At 46.2% G+C, this 15,287-nt stretch overlaps 1 long non-coding RNA gene across 1 annotated transcript; it reads left to right on the top strand.

The window, feature by feature from the left end:
- Positions 1–10,266: 10,266 nt before the first annotated feature.
- Positions 10,267–12,498, top strand: LOC118535489 (uncharacterized). The gene is made up of 3 exons (XR_004917205.2): positions 10,267–10,540; positions 10,902–10,985; positions 12,144–12,498. It is a non-coding gene; the product is annotated as an uncharacterized LOC118535489 (long non-coding RNA).
- Positions 12,499–15,287: the final 2,789 nt, after the last annotated feature.

The raw sequence follows: 15,287 nt of genomic DNA on the forward strand, positions 1-15,287 counted from the left end.
TGTATGTTGAATGAATGCAGGTCTGTCTGGCTTGGAGACACCAGCATTTAGCAATGACCACTTTGAATCATCCCCCAAGTGGCCTACTAGTTTAGCGGCCCCAAACTGGGGGGTGTAAAAGGAAGAGGAAGAAGAGCAAATCATAGAAGATGACAACTGGCAAACCATTCTTTCATAACTAACCAACTCTGAATACATCTTCTATGAGGCATTGTGGTTAACTGGTTCCTGGTAAACATTTGTTGAATCAGTGAATAAAATCCAATCATTGAACGCCGAGATTAGATGCCACATCTGCTAGAAAGACTCAGAAGTAATCTCTCTGTCCCATACATGTTCAAAGCATTTCATCATTCCCTCTCTGCTGATAGTTTTTATCTTGTGTTACAGTTATTTGGGTATATGTCTCATCTCAAAGAGTACATTGGAATTTCCCAATTGATTCCTGATCTGATCTTCCATCCCCCAACACCTAGCACAATGTCTATCTGTAATAGTGCTCACATAAGGTTCAGCAAAAGAATGAAGGCATGAATGGGTGATAAATCATGCCTGTTTAGCTCTCTCTCTCAGGGGTACAAACTGTTAGTTTGAGTGTATTTCTGACTTTCCTGATCCTACATTCTCTTCAAAAGGGCTGGAGAAAAGGATTACTTGGGATACTTTCAACCACTTTAAATTAATTAATCATCTATCATTTAGTAAGTCTCCATTATGGGAAGCCAGGTTGTTGTCTCCCCCCTCCTGTCAAGCATTTTCAGTCTGGATGATCTCGACAGCTTTCTAATTCAAATCAGAGAACTTCCAGTATCACATATGTGCCCCAAGCATGCCAGAGGTTCAAAATCCAGCTTTGGAGATCTTAGTACCAACCTTATGATCATTTAGGTATATGGCCTCAAGCTATTTAATAACTGCCAACACTTTCAATGAGTCTCTTGTTTGTACTAATCAAATACATGCATTAAAACATAGAAAATCTAACCCGCTTATTAGGACTCTGAATGAAAGACAGTTTAGATAATGTGTCAGGATGGTGGGAGTCTCAACTCTTCTCTGACCATGAGCTACCACTAGGATTCATAGATGCATACTGAAATATGCCTAAGAGTTGCCAAGTTTTAGAGCAGAGGGAGACCTCAGAGGTTATTTGACCTAAATGCCCATTTTACAGATGGTGAAACTTAAGTCCCAGGAGAGGAAGGGACTGGCCAAGTGGGTCATGGAGTTGAGATGCATGCTCAGCTTCAGAGGTCTTCAGTATCAAAATACACATTGTATCTCCTGGGATGTAACAGGCTTTTTAAATACTTTATCACTGCTTATCTCTAATTACATCTTAGGGAATGTGCCTTGTCCACATTTCATAGGTGAGGAAACTGAGCTCAGAGAGTTGAAATAATTTGTTTCAATGTCTCCCATCTACCAAATCTTTCAGATAACAAAGTTGGGGTTGAAACCCATATCTGCTGAATCTGAAGATAGAGCTTCTCCCAGTGGTAAAGGTCACTGGAGTTTTGTGAAGAGCACATTGCTACTGAGTGATGGGTTTGAGACCAAAAGAATGCAAATTCCAGACTAGAGAATTCCAGAGCAGAGATGTCAAATGCTTCTGTACCCCCACGCCTCCTACAAAACCACCACTAGCATCCTGAATAGTCAGACCAATACCTTCTCAAACTTTACTGTTCATACAAATCACCTGGAGATTGATTAAAAGTGCAGATTCTGGTTGAATAAATCCTGAGTGGAGCCTGAAATTCGCAGATTCTGAGATTCTCAGGTAATACAAATGCTACTAGTTCTGGACCACAGTTTGCGTGGCAAGGTTGCTGAAGATATAACTCAGTCTTCAGCAGCTCCATCCCCAGACTGTCAAACAGCAAAATTCATAAGGATGAGGGAGAGCAGCTGTGGTTGAGTAGTTGGAGGAAGCACAATGTTGTGTAGACTGAACATCTTACTATGTGCTGGCATAACACTAAGGACTTTATTGTACAATCACATTAATCCCCTCTATAACCCTCCTAGTAGCCATTCGTATCCACAGTCTACAGATGAGGAAACATACTCAGAGTTCAGGCAACTTCTCCAAATTCACATGGTTCTGTCTGATTTCAAAACTCATGCTCTTAACCACAGTGCCAACTTCCTCCACAACGAGTGTCTCCTTTACATTCAGCAATTCTGAGTGGAACTTTCAAGGGGAAAGGAGTCTTTGAGCAGATACTGATTCGCTGATAGGGACATCCCAAACTTAACACCAGAATGCTAGCGAATATCTTAGACCAGATGTTGATCAACTTGCTAGAGGAATGTGCAAAGGATTCATTCACATTGCATTAAATAGCTTGAGTGAAAAATTAGAAATAACTTGCATGCTCCAAGATAGAGGAATGGTTAAATAAAACATAGTATATTAAGCAATGGGCATACTAATTAAGCAATGGTTATACTGATTTCAGTAGTATATCTGCTAGAAGAGCATGATCTGACTCATGTTAGGAAAGACATGAGTTGGGATGCCTGGGTGGCTTGGTCAGATAAGCAGCTGCCTTCGGCTCAGGTCATGATCCCAGAGTCCTGGGATCTAGCCCACTTCGGGGTCCTGCTCAGTGGGGAGTCTGCTTTTACCTCTCCCTCTGCCCCTCCCCCTCCTCTCTCTCTCTCTCAAGATAAATAAATAAAATCTTAAAAGAAAAGAAAAGAAAAGACATGAGTGTGTGTGTGTGTATTCACACATAGGAAAAGATTGGAATGAGGTGTTCCAAGAAATTTATATCAGTAACCTTTGGGTGCTATTATTATCCATTTTTTCTTTTCTTTTCTTTTCCTTTTATACTTATCTGTACTTCTCATTTTTCTATAACAAGGGTGAATCATTTGTGCAATTTTTTAAAGAAAAAATAAATATGCAAGAGAAGCCAGGGGAAAGCTTTTCCAAAAGGGGCAATGGAGATAGACAGACATGCATTACCAGATATTAAAATACATTATAAAGCTGTAAATATTATAACAATTTAGGGTTGGGAAATACTAGACTGACAAATCAGTGGAAGAGAATAAAGTAAAATATAAGATTTGGATACATAAATAATTTACTTTTTCTCTTTACGTGAAAGGCTTTTCTAAAAATAATACAAAACTATTGTATGGCCTCCCAAAATGCTACGTATGCAGCCAGTAGACCATTGACAAAGTTGGGTGAATATTTCTAATATGTATGACAAATAAAGAGGACTAGTTTTCTTAATCGATAAAGGGTTCTTATAACTCAATAGAAAATTTGGCAGAAACATAAACATCTATTCAAAAAAAGGGGCGGGATGATGAGCAAGAGAATGAATCCTAGCTATAGTAACATTTAGAAAGGGGGCACTGCTTTTTGCCATGGTCCTCCCTGGTCATCAAAGTTTTTATGTAACTTTCAAGGTAGAAATTCAAATCAAACTAGAACAGAAACAATTTCATGGGTCACATCTGACCACTGAGAAGCTCATCAGTAGCTTAGTGAGAGAGGGATCAGATATTAATACTAGTATCCTATTGTGCACAATTCACAGTTTGGGGTTTTTTTGTTTTTGTTTTTGTTTTTTGACATGTAATTAGGCTTAAGCTAACTGCAGAATTAAGCAAAGAAGGAAGGGAAGTGACATGGCATCAAGGACAAAAAGGTGTAGCTAAAGGGGCTTAAATCCCAGCTCTTCTCTGACTGTGTGTATTTGCAGGCACCTCATTAACCTTCCTTTCCTCATCTGTAAAATGGATTCAAGAAATCCTCTTCACAGTGTTTTTCTGTGGGAAAAATAAGATTGCCTACGTAAAGCACTTAGCACCTTTTAGTGAGTGCTTCATAAATAGCAACTATGATGACATCCCCAGAATTATTATTACCATCTATAGAAGGGCAGGAGCAGGGGCATGCATTGTGCCTCCCCTCTCCTCACCCCAGTACGGAGCCTACAGAGCAGACCCCTGTGCTTACTGGGTTGGGGAAGGCAGCACAGCACTGTAGCCGCATGGATAGGGCATGGCTTTATCTCCTGTCCAGAGCCCAGCACCAGCACGGACTCCCACGCAGGGAGCCTCTCAGGACCTCTGACTCCTCATGCAGAGAGAACGTTAGTGGTGCAAGCTGTAGAGATCAAACTAAAGAAGAAAGTGTTTGGGGAAACACTCTCTGAGCTGTAAAGCTGTCGGTCTCAGCCCTGCCTTCTCCTGTTCACAGATCTCAGTCCTTGAAGCAGGCCTGTACAGCGAAGTTTACCTCTAAGTCACCTCAGATGCCTTGTCAGCCCATCCAGCAGGGCTCAGAAGATGTCACCAGACCAGAAATCTGCTAACTTAGCCAGGACCAAGCAGTTCCTAGCTTCGTGCAGGACACCAAGATCCAGCTGACTGGAAAACTATGGGACACCCTAGAGTATCCCCTAAACGGTCATCATTGCCCAAACACACACCACATAGACCTATTTCCTGCACCTTCACTGCCAACCAGACCAGGACCTGACATCCCAGGACCAACTAATAGCCAACATTTATGGAGGGCTGTCTGTGTTCTGAGCCTAATGCTAAGTATTTTACCTGCATTGTTTCAATGAATCTTGGTTGTTATGCTGCTTCCCTAGGGATTATTTCACAGATGGCCCCAAGAAGTGAAGGGACCCACCCAAGATCACACAGCTAGTAGGTAGCAAAACTGGGATTCAAATCTATAGCTCTTCAAGTCCAAAGTCATGCACTCCCCATGACACCATGCTGTGTTCCCCAGTCACATAAGATTAGCCTTTAAGTGTCCCTTCCCTGAGCTTAGAGCCTGCTGTTGTCCCAGCACATTGGTTGACGGCCTGGAACCATGCCTGACTTTTCTCAGCTCCTTTCCCTGGGGGCTGGTTCTAGAGTCTGTTCTTGCCAGTGGGACACCTGCTGTGCATGGACAGATCTTTCCCAAAGGTGACAAATCCCAGCTTGGTTCTGGAGTTCCCACTCCAGGCACACCTACTGTTGAGAATGAAAAGCAAACTGACCCACCCTCTTGGCTGCTCCATTGGGTCTTTGAAGTTGCCCTGCGCCTAAGCTGACTTGGACATCAGTGCCCCATCCCACCTTCTCCCACTTCTGTCCCCCTGCTCAGGCAGGCATGTTAGGGACCCGCAATGCCCCGTACTCAAGCCTGACGCGTGACAACTGTGCGCTGTTATTTTTTACTATGTTTCTTCATTTCCAGTTGTAAAAGCAACAGGCTCATGGTGTTATTTCCCACGGCTCTGACAAACCTGCCCTCTCCACAGCAATGCTGCAGGGGCATGAAGGGGGCCAGAGCTGCTGCTGAAGTCTCATAACTGGCGCAAGTACTAATTAAAATTCCTCCAAGGTGTGCAAAGGATGCCATAACTGGATCAGTTTGCACATAAAGGCTCCCAGGGAGGGATTCAAGAGAGGAAAAGCAGACTAAGAAAGAGAATATTCAAGCACTTCAAATCATTTCCTCAGGCTTTCCGCATCTTGCTGGAGGAGCGAGTCATCTTCCTGTGTGAAGTGTTCGAACTCACTTCCGGTGAGTCATGAGAGGGGCATTCAGGTCTGGACACAGCCACCGTGCACGTGGTGGAGCCCACGACTCCACAGCTTCCTCTTCACAAAGCAGAGGTGCTGCCGCTCGGGCCCCGTAACTGCCGGCTTCTCTCTAGGTCGCCAAACAACCGGAGTTTCTGAGGGGCATCTGCCGACAGCATATGCCAGCTCCCTACCCAGCGTATCCGTGAGGTCTGTGACTCACAGCCACCTCACACCGGAAGCCATTTCCCCACGCAGGCTCCATTGCCTGAAATCCTTGCCAGCCCCGAGAAAGGTCTGCGGTGCTGACCGGCCGCAGGCGTGCGTTGGAAAGCAGCAAGGACCCAGCCTTACCTCGGGCTGCGGCAGCACAAGGAGCAGAAATACAAACCAGCACAAACTGACTGGTGTGAGGAATGGGCTTAGCTATTCAGTAGGCTGGAAACCACATACCGTAGATATATGGTGGAAAAGGCGAACGCACGCCGTCCGGGCAGAAGGCTGCGTGTTATCCAGCCAAAGGCGGCCCTTCAAAAGAGAAAAGGAAGGAAAAGAACCCATTGCTCCGAAGCAAATCAAGCAGGACAGTGAGAGACTTGGTGTGTCAGAAACTTCCATCCTACCTCTCATTTGGGTTAATCATAATGCCTTCCAATGATTCCCATAGAAGAGCCTACAAGGGGGCTGTTGGAGGTGTTGCCTCTTGGACTTTACACAAACTGAGCTTCAGAGAGGTCAAGTTGCCACAGACCACACCAGCAGTCAGGTGTCCAGCGGCGTTAGAACCCACATCTGTCAGACTCCCACCCTCTTAGCTCCTTCAAAATTCATTTCCTTCTCATAGATTTTTATTGAAAACCACCTGTGTGCAATGCCATAGCTTGGAGCCAGACGACCTTATGAGGTGCTGAATGGAAGAAAAAAAAGAGAAAGAGGGCAGAAGTCCTAGATGTGTTGCTTTTTAACACGTGACCTTGAGTAAGTCACCAATAACCTCTATCACCTTAATGTTTAACTGTGATTGCCTGAAGAAGTTGTTCAGGAGAGGCTCTTGGGTGCATTTCCCATCTTGACCCTAAGAAATATAGTTTTCTCATTCATTATTCTTTATTTATTTATTCCATCACTCTATATAAACATGTGTTGATTGCTCAGTAACAAGCTTCGGGGCAGAGGGATAAATAAGACACAGTCCCTGCCATCAAAGTAGTCATGGCCTGGTGGAGAAAAAAGACCTCCAAAGGGAGTCATCCTGCAGTGAGACTGATGGGTGTCCTAGGGAGAAAAAGTTACAGCAGTAAGAAAAACAAGAACAACTAATTCTGCCCAAAGGGCTGGGGGAAATTATAGAGAAGGTGACAGTTGACCCAGGCTTTGAAGAATGAGTAAGGATTAGCTGGGACGAGTGCGCTTCATGTTCTGTCCTGTCTGGGCACAGTCTATGCCTTAACCTCAGGTGATGATGACACCGCCATCTTGAATAAACAAGCGAACGTGCGGAAGGATGGTGTAGGGGTAACAACACAGGCTTAGGAGTCAGGCAGTCCTGGGTTTGAACTGGAGCCCTGACACTTACTAGCTCTGGCCTCAGTCTGAGTCTCTATCACAGCAACCTTTTGAAGAGCTTCTCCTTTTTGGCAGCTTTTTTTGAAATCCCTTTCCAATCCTGCCTCTTCTCAATTAAAGGTCCTTCTACAAACATATGAAATGCCCACCATTGCCAGGTAGTTGATAGGTACTGGGGGGAGATGCAGAGGCGAGGGGGACACAGTCCTTGCACCCTAGCAGCACAAGCATTTTGGGAGGCAGGGACAGCCTCACTAGGCACAGTGGGCCATGCACCGTGGCAGTCCCCTCCTGCAGGACTATGGAGGCACAGATGAGAGGCAGTTCATGCTCAGGGTGCATCCTCAAACCATTCTGAAGTTATATTTGGGGTCCTTCAGGCCTGCATGGCACTTGGGTGGTTTATTATAAAATTAGAGCTAGAGTAGAATTTTGAGATCATTCTACAAGTGGGAAAGAGGAAGCCCAGAGAAGCAAAAGGTATGGGTAGGAAGGGACGGAATTTTGTTCTGGACCCAGTCCTCTGGACTTCTGTGTCTTGCTAATTTTCAGCAGTGATGAGATACCCAAATCTTCCACCTCCTTCTATCCTCCCACCCGCAGCCATGCCCTGTAGTCTCATTCAGCTGCATGTAGTAATGCAGGACAGGGACTCTGAATAAATATAAAATTTCTCAGTGGGACATTTGAAATGAGGGAAATCATTTTTGGACTCATTTCCATATATTTCTCTAGTGAGGACCTCTGTTTTTCTAGCCGAAGTACCAAGTCTCAGCTAACATTAGAATCTGCTACAGATGAATTTCTTTTGTGAAATGTAGTGGATGGAAAACATCCTGGTGTGGGATCTCGGAAGCCCAGATCCTAAGATCAGCTTTGCCAGTTGGTTGCCTTGGGGCCTCAGGCAGATCACTCCCCTCTCAGGGCCTCCAGTGTCCCCTCAGCTGCAAAGATGGCTGAACCCAATGGAAGCTCCATGAGATCCGGGACTTTGTCAACGGTGGTCTCTCTGGGGCCTGCAGCCATATATGGACTCAACCCTTGTTTCTTTTATAAGATAAATATCTTCAAAGTCACCAGCATTCACTGAATAGGAGTCCATAAAATCATTTCCAAAATCTGAAGTTTGTCTCTCTTCATTTTTTCCCCTCTCTTTCATTAGAAGCATGATTACCTCCCCACCTCCCCGTCTCTTAGCAACAACATGGAAGGGTTGACTGTTCCGAGGCACTTCTCAAGTTGCGTGACCCGGCAGCTGTGAATTATTCTGTGTACTCTAATATTATCATTTCGGCATTGCTCCCCCTCCACTGTCACTCCCCGGGCCTCCTGCTCAAAACCACCCGCTCAGCGCCTCGCCTCACTTGTTGCTGAAAACACACCCTGATTCCGCCTACCTCCACTGAGCTCGTTTGTGCAATTGTTCAGGACACCAGAAAACTTGACAGAACATCGTATTTTAACAGGAGCACAATGGCGCTGGGAGGTAAAGTAAATACTTTGCAATTTTTGCAAATCCCAGATCTAAAACCTGTACACATTTTTCTAGGGTCTTCCATTTGTCACTTTATCATGCAATGGATTAATAAAAAAGAAAAAAAATTGAAACAAATAATAATGACTACCATTTATCGAGCACCTACTATGTGTCAAGCAACTTCCCACACTCTTCCCTGCTTTATCTTCTCAACAGTCCGGGGAGCACCCAGTTTTACAGATGAGGGAACTGAGGCTCAGAAATGTTGACGAACTGCTCAGGGTCACACAACTGGTAAATACTGCTGCCGGGACTGGATCTGGGTCTGTATCTGATTCTCAAACCTAGGGCTTTAAAACTGAGAATAATCTGGAAAGGGTTAGTCCACAAGAACCACCTAGCAGAAAGGGAACAGAATGGCAGTTGCAGTCCATCTAGTCCTTTCTCCACCCATTTTATTTCCACTCCTAAAACTGAAATAACTTGTTTTCTGTTGTTCCAATATAGAGAACTGACTAAATGTTGGGCCTACTGAGGAGATGCCTAGTGATTACTAGGCCAAAGAAAGTTCAGGTTGGAATGGGCCTTCCAGCTCATTCAGTCTAGCCCCCATAGTTTATAGATGATAAACTGAAGCCCGGAGAGTTTAAGGTCACCCAAGTTCACCCATCTTATCAGTAAGTAGCAGAGCCAGCCTATCCTACCAAATTCTATGCTTTTCACCTGTGAGACTCGTCCTAGCACCTGTGTATGAGCCTATGGCTCTGAGGCCAAAGTGCTTTGCCTGGCCATGCCCTGCACATGTAGCTGCTGCTGACCTGGATCCTCTTTGAACCTCAGTCTCTTTATCTGTAAATGGGGTTGGCAAGGGCCCTTAACTCACAAATTTGTGAAGAAATTCCACTGAGCTCCAGGATGTGGCAGAGACTTATAGCGCTTGCTTCCCAAACATGAGCTATAATCTTTTAGGGCTGTTGGGTAGGGCATTTCAGGTCCCTGCATGATTTCCCAGGTGGGCAACATTAGAATAAGGTGGGCAGCACCTGCCCCCGGCCTCTTATGATTATGGATGATTAGGAAGAAGGAGAAAGAAAAAAAGGACAGGAAAAACATTAGAACTTGCGTCCACATAATAGGTTTTACTTTCTCGACCTTCTTCTCTTCTTGGCACTGCTTAGACTTCATGGAAGCCGTGGGTGAGGAAGGTCACAGAAGAACTGGCACAGGGTGGGCCAGGCTAGATTAGAAGTCAGGTGCCGCCAGGTAGAGGGCTCGGAGCGTGGGAGGCAGCCCCACCGCGCGTGTCACAAGCCTCGAGGACTGCGGGTTCGCCCCACATCCGTGAGCCTGGATTGCACACGAGGTAGTCAAGGCCAACAGGGGCCAGGACGATTCCATTCTCGGTTCACCAGAGTTCCGATCATCTCCCCTTCCCTCTCTACCCTCTCTCTAGGCCCCCTTTTCAGGATGAAAACAACTCCTGACCTCGTGTCTTTGAACTTGCTTCCTGCAGACTCCGGATAGTCATCCTCCTCCTTACAGGCTGCACCACCAGCAGTAGTAGTGAGTTGGGGGGCGAGGAGGTGGAGTCAGGCTGTGCAGAGAAATACTGCAGGGAGTTTGCCTGGGGGAGGATGGAAAGAGAAGGAAAGGCCCTACGGGGACAGCTGGGGTTTAAGCTGATTGTGTGTGGCTGTGCGTGCGCGCGCGTGCGTATAGTCAAGTTTGTTCTAAGGAAGAGACTGAAGCCCATTTACGTGCTTTCGGGGAGAAGCCAGCAGAAAGGAAACGGCTGAGGGGAGGGGCCAAAGCACTAGCACAGGGTCTCTGAGAAAGCAGGAGAGGAGGGAGCCCAGAGCTCCGGCAGCGATTGGCCTCACCCGGGAGGAGGGATGGCTCTTCTGCTGCGGTAGGAAGGGAGGAGAGTAACAAGGAGCAGAGGTAAGAGCCCCGATCTGCCAGCTCCCAGAGCTCAGTACTGTCTGTCTTTCCTCTGCGCACAGCTGTGGCCTCACCCCAAGGGCGGCCTCCAGTGCTCCACACACGTGAATTGGTATCCTTACCACAACCTGCAAGGCGGGCATTTCTAACACCCCCGCCTTGCAGGAATTTTATAGATTCCCCCACCGAATCTCGGAGAGCATGTGAAATTGCCGAAGGTTGCACAACCCGTATTAATAATAAAAATAGTGCCGACACGAACACAGCCCTAAGTCTGGGTCAGTCTTTATTCTGAGTACTTCATATTCATTAACCTATTGAACCCTATGAGGCGGGTGCTATTACTACCCTGGCTTTACAGATGAAGAAACTGAGAAACTGGATGATTCGATAACTGCCCAAAGACAAACACTTTAAAAGCACTTAAACGCAGTCTGCCTCCCAGGTTAGTATTTGGAACCCTCATGTCACGTTGGTTGTGGGGAACAAACTCGTTTGTCTGATTCCAAAGGCCATACTTTGCTCACATGTCAAGGGATGAGGCTGCATAAAGGCAAATCAGCTTTGAGAGTTGAATCCTCTGTACCAAGATCTAGTTAGGATTTCCAAGAACAAGTAACCCTCATAGACTTCCTCCAATTTCTCTTTGGCTCAAACTGGGTGACAGGGCTCTCCCAAATTCCCTAAAGGCTGGGGTGTCTCTATGGTGGAAGCAGGAAAGCTGGGAAGGTTAAACGGGGTATAAATTGAACGGATCCGCAGTGTCTGCCGCATCCATGCAAAGCGAGAAGTGCTGTACTTAAGTCTTCCCGTATATGCAGTAAGTCATTTATGGGCCACGAGTTCTGGTGGGCCCTGTGCCCGCACACAGGAGGGAAAGCCCGTGGTTCTTGCTCTTCAAGGAGCTTACAGACTGGAACTTGGAACAAACACGAAAGCGGACAAGTCCCTCGCGGTGTGTGGCAACGTCCTCCGGAGGATGTTGGAAACAGAGAGGGGCGCCGCCTCTGTCTCGGGGAGGAACTGAGGCACAGGCTTCCCAGAGGAACCGTCACTTTTAAGGAAAGAAGTTTGCCAGAGGAACAAGGGAAGTGAGGGCATGTGACTCAGGCAGAGAGGACACACGTGCCAAGTCAGAGAAGCATGGGGGAGGATGGCACGTTCCGGGGAACTGGAAACAGGTCAGTATGACCGCCGCAGAGATGCCAGCTTTGTGGGGTGGGAGATGCAGTTGGAAAGGGAGGCAGGGGCCAGATCCCCTCAAGATGGGTGCTGTACAGTCTGTGTGCGAATTTAACCTGTAATCCTTACTCCCACCCTGGGCAGCTGTTCTATTACTACGGGTTTGCGCAGCTAACCGTGTTCACCCACACAGTTGAAAGCCCCGGCGGCTTGCTGGTCCTGAGTGTAGTTCCCAGGGAAAGCGCTTCGTGGCGCCACTCCGGCTGTTGGAGGTGCCCGCTGCAAGACGCACGCTGAACGCTATTTTTGCTTTTTGCCTTTTTTTAAAGATATATTTATTTTATTATTTATTTACTTACTTACTTACTTATTTACTTATTTATTTATTTACTATGTTCCGTTCCTCTTTGGGTTTCTACAGCACCAATGTAGATCGTCCATGAAGAAAAGGTGGCATGACACACACTTTGGAAAAGCAGGGGAGACCTGTATTTCCAATTTACAGATAAGAAAAAAGAGGCTCAGAAGAATTAACATGCCCTCTCTCGAGAGCTGATAAGATGCAGATCCAAGGTTTGAACCCAGGCTGGCCTGCAGCCAGAGCCTACCCTCTTTCCACTCTACCACAATGACTGCCTCAACTGGGCCTCTCAAGCTATCGCTCCCTATTATGTAACCAAAAAATAAATAAAAAATAAAATAAAAAGCCTTTCTTTCTATGGTGGCAGTGGCGATGTCATTCCAGAAACTAAGATTTGTTCCCTTTATAAATGAGGGGTCAGTGCATTTTTTCCCCTGCTCATTATAAAGGCCTGCTTCCTACCAGAATGAATAATGAGGTTGTAGCTGTCTGCATTCAGCCATAGGAAGACGCATAATTGTATTTCTTCCACGATGGAAGAACCAGCTGTGGTACTAATAAAAATGACTGCTTTTCAATTCTTTCAACAGAGTAAATAAAACTCCCTTGTGATTAACAGCAAATTGGTTTCCTACAGAGTTGTCAGATCTGAAGGGGTGCAATGAGGGGGGTGGGAGGGAAGATGAGGGTGAGGGCTTGGCTAGTGGTTCTACCCCAGCAATGTGCTTTCTCCGAGTACTCGGTCCTGAGGTGCTCTGGGTACTAAAGATATTTTTAACTCCTTTCAGGAAATTCCCAAGTCTGGCAAAATAACACTCCAGTATCCTGGCATGGGGACAAAAGAGGAAAGGGGTCTCACTTATTAATAAGAGCAGTCCCTAAGGCTTTCAAATCTGGGGCACCAATTCTTATCCCATTCATGTATTCTATGGATATTTATTCAGTGCTTGCTAGTGGTTTATTCATTAACTGACTATTTACTGGGTGTCTACTATATTCGGACACAGAGCTATGCCTTGGGGACGGAGCTCACAGTCTAACAGAGAGAGACACACACACACGATTTGTTGCAATTCCTATGATAAGTTCTATACACTGGAAATAAAAGTTGGGAATTTGTATAGTCTTTTCATTCTCTCGACAAATAGGATAGAAAAGCTGTTTTACCACCAGCTTTAAGCTGAAGAGTTACAAATCAAGTCCAATAAAAGATCAATCAGACGTGAAGATAATATAGTTGGAAATGATAACAGAGGGAAACGTGATTCTGAAATTTGCAAAGTATTGCTGGGTCAGACAGGGCCCCCCATAGGAAACAGGTGGGATGCCCAAATTAGGCTAATCTGAGGAGAGTTTATTCACAAAGGGATTCTTTGTGTGCAGGGATGTGGGCAGGATGTCGGGCACTCACAGGGGCTGTGTGGGAACCCGACACTAGCAGCAGTGGTGCTGTTAGAAACCCAGGTCCAAAACAAGAGGGGAGGACATTAGCTATAGGAACCTGGAAGGGAAGAGTTGTATAGGGAAGATCACCTTGAAAGGTGTAGTGACGGACAGCTGAGAGTCATAGCCAGGGTGACCGTACAGGGAAGGTGTCAGAGAAATAAATACCTAATCTCATTCTCCCCCGTCCCAAGATTTTTTTTCCATCTCACAGGTCAGAGAAGTCTTCCTGTAGTAGAGATAGTATCTGAGCTAGACCTTGACAGATGAACGGGAGTTTGTTAGGTGATGAAGGGAGGGGACAAATCTCTAGGCAGAAAAAAATAGGGCAAAAAGCATGAAGGTGGGAGGTGGACTGGAAACAGACCCTGAGAGACCTTCGTGATACGCAGAGAAGTTCGGCTTTTGTACTCAGGCACTGCAGAGCCACTGAGTGATTTTTAAGCAGGTGAATAGCATAACCGTAAGCATTTATGAAAATCCTGTTGGCTGACGCATGGGAGATGGGTCAGAGAGGGGTGCGGCTTGGAGAGGAAGAGACAGGCTGGATGGCGTGGTAAGGAGCAGATAAAGGGGGAGAGCCTGAGCCATCTCCCTGGAGATGGAGACAGGGAAGATTTTGAAACAGTTGAAGGAAGTAGAAATGATGGCTGATTGAACCGGAGAAGGACGTGCAGGAGAGGGAGGCATCCAGGCTGATTCTCAGCACTCCCGCTAGCGTGTCAGCAGACCGCACCATTTGCTGGGACTTAGAAAGGAAAGAGGCAGAATCGGTTTGGGGGACGAAATGAGACAGCTTTGCTCTGAGGCATACTGAGCCCCCCCCCCCCCCCCCCCGCCTGCAGGACCTCTAGGTGGGGATGCCCGCTAGGACTTGGGTACGACTCTCAAGTTCAGGAGAGGGAAACAGAGCTGGCCTGAGAGAGAGGCCCGGGACACCTGAGCATGCTGGAGGTTAGGACACAGTAGCACACAGGAAGACCATGGGCAGAAGGAGAGGGCTCCCCGGCTGGGCCACCTCCACGCCCTCATCTGCAGGATGGAAATGGGAGTGCCTCCTCCACTGGGTTGCTGTGAGCACTTGAGAGAAGAGCTAACATGTGAAAGTGGCTAGTGCACAGCAGATCCTAAAAATACTCGCAGAAGCAGAGAAAAGGTACAAATGCTAAGAAACTTGGTTTTACACTATATTCAGAAAAGAAACAGCAGCTGCTTTATACTTAACGGACACCACGGTCTTATCTCGCCGCCTAGTTCCTTACGCATCTGTGTCTTTTTGTTCCTTGGGCTGAAAGGGGATGGGAACTAGATCCCAGAGTTGTCTGTGTTTCACATTCCCTTACCTACTGGCAAAACAATTAGCACCCAAGAGATATCCACTAAATACATAGATATGGCTGATGATTATCTGGTAGAGAAAAAAAAAAAATGAGAAAGACTCCAAGCTGGAGATAGTCCCAATTACCCTAGCACCTCTCTATACCCGACAAGCAGCTCATTCTCTGGGTCCTGCCCCTCCCCCACCGGAGAGACATGATTAATGTCCTTCCTCTGTTTGAGAGTGGTGGTCCCAAGATTAATGAAGTCAGAATCCCTTGGAGATACTTGAGTAAGAAATGGGCCGTATTGTTGTCTCGCTTTAATTAATTTGAAAATTATCCTATATTGTTCAAATGGCAACTGACTCATCAAAAGTGGGTGTTTGGAAGTGATAGATGGAAAGTCTGAGGATTTTCTCATTAATTAATTTGGCTGTGAAAA

The sequence above is a fragment of the Halichoerus grypus genome, chromosome 5 (assembly GCF_964656455.1).
Source record: "Halichoerus grypus chromosome 5, mHalGry1.hap1.1, whole genome shotgun sequence".
Classification (NCBI taxonomy): Eukaryota; Metazoa; Chordata; class Mammalia; order Carnivora; family Phocidae; genus Halichoerus; species Halichoerus grypus.